The following is a 6,333-nucleotide window of genomic DNA, read 5'->3' as shown; positions in this document are numbered from 1 at the left end:
GTGATTTGATTCAACATTTTGTCGTGAACTTAATCTATTAATTCTTTGTTATTCAATTATTGATTGCGAATAATTTGTGCTTATTTCTTAGTGACGACTAGGATTTGGGTACAAGTAATTTTGATTGCTTAGCTAGAAGCAATTGGTTCTATGACGGGTACGGTAGGGGGTAGTGAATATTTGATAAGAATTGACGGGTTGACGGTTGGGTACAATCGATTAGGCGAAATTGTTATCTGAAATGACCAAAACAATTGTTTAACTAGGGACGTTATAAAAAGGCGTCTCGGGGTACCGGTCTTAACAACGAAACTAGTTTATACAAGAGAGTCGAATAAGTAGTTAACTTGACGGGTACGAGGTTAACGATTAATTTGAGTCTCGGTCATTAAATCACTAAATTGAATTTGAACTTCATCAAATGTGCAATCCTAACATTCTGTTGAGCGAGATCAAGATGGGTGACTTTTAAATTCTTGTTTTAAACTACAAACTCTTTTTCGATTAATCCTGTGGGATTACTAATTTCTCAACTAACTACCTGCATTGTGGCAATTCGGCCACAAGACCCCCATTTTACTTGAATCATTAAACGTTTTTACAAATTCTTGTTTAAGTCCTTGCGAACGATCTCGGCTTACCAGTTTTTCACTATATTGCATACGATCAGGTACACTGCCTGTGAGTGTGTAGTTATCAGTATTATTCGGTAAATCGTGTTATAAATTTAAAGCTAGATTTCGCACATCAATGACCTATTTCGCAGTTATGCTGGGGAGAGTTATGTTGGGGAGGAACAGGACAAAGTCAAAACCTACTTATTCTCCTATCACAAGGAGGATGAAAAAGAGCCCACATTCTTACGCTTAAATACAAGAATGTGGGCTCTTTTTCATCCTCATTGTAATAGGAGAATACGTAGGTTTTGACTTTGTCTTGTTCCTCCCCAACATAACTCTCCCCAGCATAACTGTGAAACAAGTCATTGTAGGATCAGACCCCAATTACTTACACTCACAAATATGTATCTATGAATATATGCAAAGAGAAAAATATGAGAACAACTTCCTTACTTTCAAAAGAGACACTTACATATATTCAACAAAAAAAAATGTCTATATATATAGACTTACAAAACCTAAACGTGGGAATATAAAATTGTTGAAATATACTAACTTCTATCCTAAATAACTGCATTCATGACTCCTTTTACCCTACGTTTAATTCATGACTCTATCAAACCAAATTACCAACTTTAACATACTAAAAAAACATTGAGTAAACCATTAAAATAACTACACTCAATCTACTAGACATGCTAACATACTAACTTAAACAAGACATTTAAAACTTACTAAACTTCCTGGACTTAACATCACATGCATAATTATATTAAGTGACCCGTTTATGTCAAGATCATTCTAATAGTCATGGCTCCACATAATTAGCACTCAAAATTCCCCAACATTTTTTCTCTATTAATACCATTCATTTACCTTGCAACTCTACCTAAATAATAAGATACAAATGAACAAGGAGACTTACAAATAGAGGTGATCCTTGAGGTGTTTGAGGAGGTAGCGAGTTGCATCATTCTTGTTGTACTTTAAAAGTTGTTGCTTCTCTTCATCTAGCCTGGGCTTAATTGACTTGAAATAGTCCTTGACATAATCAACAAGCTCTTGATTGTCCAAAGTTCTTGCTTCTATAAGTGCAATATTTTTGCATTATTATATCCAGAGGCACATAATTATATAAATGTACTAATTTGATATATTATATACAATGCATAAATATAAATATATATATATAATATAGGTTATATTATAATCAATAATAATATGCCATTTTTAAGAAAGTTTAAGGCAAGTTTTAGTTTTTTTATCAGTGACCTATCATGTAAAGCAAAAAAGTTGAATGATTGAAGTAGAGGTAAAAAAATATCCCATATCGTCTAGTACACAAGATTAATTTTTTTTTTTAATGATATCTAAACATCTGAAGATATAGACCTAAAGCTTTTTAAGCATTTTTAAAGTTTAATTATTGCTTTTAATATAAAAGTAGACTTTTAACATAAAGTTTTTTTTTTAAAAAATACAAAAACAACTAACAAATGTATAATTTTAATTTATAAGTTCAAATAAAAATGTATGTTTATTATGTTTTGTAAGTAAAAAGAAGTATTTTTTATCAATGCAACAGGGAATTATCAATACTATGGCGGTGCATATAGATGAGAAAATGAAAAAAGTTATGTTATGTACATTAACAATTAAAATTATGTCTTACATCAAATATTTCTAAACAAAAATGCCAAGTTTCTTTTTAAGTCATAATGTGAACTAGTGTACTGATGAATATAACTCAACTAGCTAGCTTCGATCTGTCTTGCAAAACTACAAATCATTCCTTATACTTGGAAGCAAAGATCATTAAAATAGCCAATGAGATAGTTAATCATATAACAATTATTTTGATCCTTCCAAAAAATATGTTTATTCATGAAAGTTTACTAAAGCCACCTTTTAATATGGTGATCTACTGAAATTTCAAAGACAACATAACTAGTGAGTTTGATACCACCCCATCATTTTCATTGTCATAACTTTTCAAATATCACTCTCTTTCTGCTTCTTTATTTTTGTTAATAATAAACATAATAATAAAATATATAATAATAATAATAATAATAATAATAATAACCAATCAACCTCCAATACCCAATAATAATAATAATAATAATAATAATAACCAATCAACTTTCACTTTCCAATATTATACTAACACTATATTCTCGAGTTTTTTTTTAAATGATAGGAAAGGAAAAGATTAGATAAGGAAAGAAAAGAAAAGGAAAAAAATTATATATTAAAAAGGCATTCTCAAGTTACACGGAAAACTAATTAAAAGAAAAGGAAATACAAAGTTAATAGTATTCTTGAGTTAGAAATTAAAGAAAAGAAAGGGAAAAAAGCTATAAATTTACAATTATGTTCTTTTCTTTATATAGTTGTCATTAGTTAATAAGTATAAATTGATAATTATACACATAATTTAAAAACTTTTCATCCAAATCCTCCTAAAAATGGGAGGAAAGTTTTCACATAAAAAAAGCAAAAGTTCTCTTTTCTTCCTCTTTCTTTTCTTTTGAAAAGAAACTCAAGAATGCAAAATAGAAGAGTTTTTTAATCTTTTCTTTTCCTATCACTTATATTTTTATTGAGAATGGAGTGTAAACTATCCCAAAACCTGTGAAATATTTTGATTTGGTGAGAATTTGAAATTATTCATACTTTTTTTTTTCAAAAAAACAAACAATATATGTCTAACGTGCAACTTAAAGGTCTTAACAATGTCCTCGATAGTTCCTTTTGCTTGTTGGGTAGATGACGATCCACGGCGTACCTTTGCAACCGCTTTATGCTTCATGTCGATCGAGGGGTTGGCACTAACATTAACTTTTGGTTCTTCTATTAGTTCCACAAGATAATAATAATAATAATAATAATAATAATAATAATAATAATAATAATAATAATAATAATAATAATAAACACTTATAACTTTTAGATCTGGGTTTGCACCATATCTATATGTTCATCTGTTTTATAAAATCTATAACTAAAAACTATAAAATTAATAATAATAATAATAATAATAATAATAATAATAATAATAATAATAATAATACACGTACTTATAGAGTTATAGGTAAAAACTTTTCATACCTTTGATTCTACTTTCCATATCAAACCACCAACGATTTCAGTATGTGGAAAAGTATCAGAAAGAAGTTCATCACCTAAAGTACATTCAAATATTAGTTTCTTTTTATAGATAAAATTTTTTACTAAAAAATTACAAATAATAAAAAAATTACCACTGATTATATCTTTGTAGAGGAGCACATTGAATTTTTTTGGCTTACGCAACAAAGATGAGATGAAGTTTTTAGTAAAGTAAAAAAAAAGTACAAGAAAGAGTTATGTGGTTTTAAAAAAGAGATGAAAAAGGTACACCACTCTTAAAATAAATATACAACTTAACTAAACATAATACAACTATACATATAGTGGTTTTAAAGATGCCAGTCTATATAAATTTATGGTGGACACTAATAAATGCATATTCAAAAGTTGGTTGGAGTTGAGTAAAATATACCACTCTTGAAATAAATTTACTGTGCACATTACCAAAGATTGGTATATGGTTAGTAGTAGTAAAGGCCAATGGAGATTTGCTAGATTTTGGTATCCATTGCTTTTTATCAAACTAGTCATGGACCTATAATCTTTGAAAACGTTAACATTTCCATTATGTACACCTTTTCTCTTACTTTTTACAAACAAAACCAAATAAGTCTATCTCATCTAATAATCTAATAAAGTAGCATTGACAAGTTTTCATGCAGAAGATTAATATTACAACGATTAAAAATGAAAGTATACAATGTCGATTTCCCATTAAAACAAAGAAATTGTAAAATAGAGTAGTAAATTACACGGATTGTTCAGTGTGTTTCTTTACATTTTAGTATTCATCCTTTATAATACAATAGGCAATTAGGTATCTATTTGATTGTCGTTACGTTTGTCCTTATGGTTGGTGTTTTAAGTTTTATATATATATATAGATACAGTGAGAATATATTTGGGACAAAACAATGTGGCTTACCAAGACCAAAGTGTCTTTATTTGATACAGTAACATGTAACAAAAACAATGAAGGCTTATGGTTACATGATGGATTTACTTTAAATACGTGTAGATAAGTATAAAACTATAAATACTTGTCTTGCTAAAAAGAAGAAGTAGTTATTTAAAAAAAATGGTTTGCTTATTTTATTAGCATCTGATTTTAAGGGTCGTTTCTGACCCACACGTAATAAAAGGAAATGCAATGTAGTCACTTGTTTGATTTATTTTGTAATCAAATAACACCATACAATGACATCTCATGCACAACCTTATGGTCAATCATTTTAATCAAGGGTGTTCTCGCGTTACGGCGGTAAGATAGTAGGGTTATAGGTCAAGTCATAGAGTATGATAGCCAAATCCTTTAGCCGTACGAGCTCCACCATCGGATTTAAAAATTCGTCGAAAGTATATCGAATGACATCTCTAATGAAAAAGCATGAAATTTTAGAAACACTCATACAATTTTTATAACTTATGGATAAATGATTTTTGAGATAAATGATTTTGAATGAATTAGACAAATAGAATGATTTATGGAGGTAAAAAAAAATTAGTGGTTGAGATTTGAGGAGAGAAAAGAAAATGAGTGGTTAAGATTTAAGGGTATTATAGGTATATTAGATAGAGATGTTTAAATTAGTAAAAAGAGAAGAGGGGTAATTTAGGTAGTTTAAATCATCTTTTTTTTTTTAAAAAGTCAAAATGCTTTAGAAGATAGTATTAGATAATCATTTAATTTCATGGTAATGTGTCGTAAAATGATGATCCAAAGGAACTCTGGTCTTCAATCTACCCCCGAGACAAGTAAATAGATGAAGAAAATGAAGAAGTGTTGTTAGCCGAAGTATGTCAATTTAGAAGACTGATACGACGTCGAAAAAAAAAAAAAATGGGCCTTTGTTAAGAACGTTCATACAATTAATTAATAGCCAATTCATATATTAGACTTATTTATATGAAGTGTGCGGATTCACAATATTGACTCAAAGAATCGTATTTTTGTTTGTTTAGTTCTAGATATATTCTTAGATAGATGATGATCATAATGTATTTATAGGCGGATAGCGTAGATAAATGAGAGTAAAAAGTAGAAAACACAAATTGACAAATTAACGGTATTAAACTATACGAGTGAGGTATCTAAAAGTGTGTCTTAAGAGAAGATAAAAACTTAAATAAGTATAAGTTGGTGTCGAAGTTATGTAAAAGATTAAGGGGGGTGGGAGTGGTTTCCCCGACCCCAAAATTCCCCAAATTTCTACATCACAATTTTCTAATAAAAACCCTCCACCTCAAACTTCCCCAATTCACCCCAAAACTATGGCGCTACTCACCCCAACCCCAATTTCCAAATCATCATTTTTATTTCCATTTATTTTTACTCTATAAATTTAAAACATAAAAAAAACATTCATTAATAATTAAAAAAGTACATAATAATACTTGGAAAAAAAAAAACAACGAAACTAAAAACAACGAAAATACATAATAATACTTCGAATGAAAACATTACACGAACGAAACTAAAAAGGGCATTGCCATCCATGTCTTGCGGCAATTTCGCGTTTCTCGCTAAGAACGATTTCCAACATCACGTGATCGGTTATATGAGCATGCGAGTTGGTGAAAA

The 6,333-nt window shown here is 29.1% G+C and overlaps 1 long non-coding RNA gene across 1 annotated transcript; it reads right to left on the bottom strand.

Annotated features, from left to right (window-relative positions):
- Positions 1-3,041: 3,041 nt before the first annotated feature.
- Positions 3,042-4,031, bottom strand: LOC122598661. Its single transcript, XR_006323682.1, has 3 exons — positions 3,884-4,031; positions 3,732-3,805; positions 3,042-3,461 (listed from the first exon to the last, which is right to left on the bottom strand). It is a non-coding gene; the product is annotated as an uncharacterized LOC122598661 (long non-coding RNA).
- Positions 4,032-6,333: the final 2,302 nt, after the last annotated feature.

The sequence above is a fragment of the Erigeron canadensis genome, chromosome 4, assembly GCF_010389155.1.
Source record: "Erigeron canadensis isolate Cc75 chromosome 4, C_canadensis_v1, whole genome shotgun sequence".
Lineage (NCBI taxonomy): Eukaryota > Viridiplantae > Streptophyta > Magnoliopsida > Asterales > Asteraceae > Erigeron > Erigeron canadensis.
The sequence above is the reverse complement of the archived record's forward strand: the minus strand, read 5'-3'. Positions and strand labels throughout refer to the sequence as shown.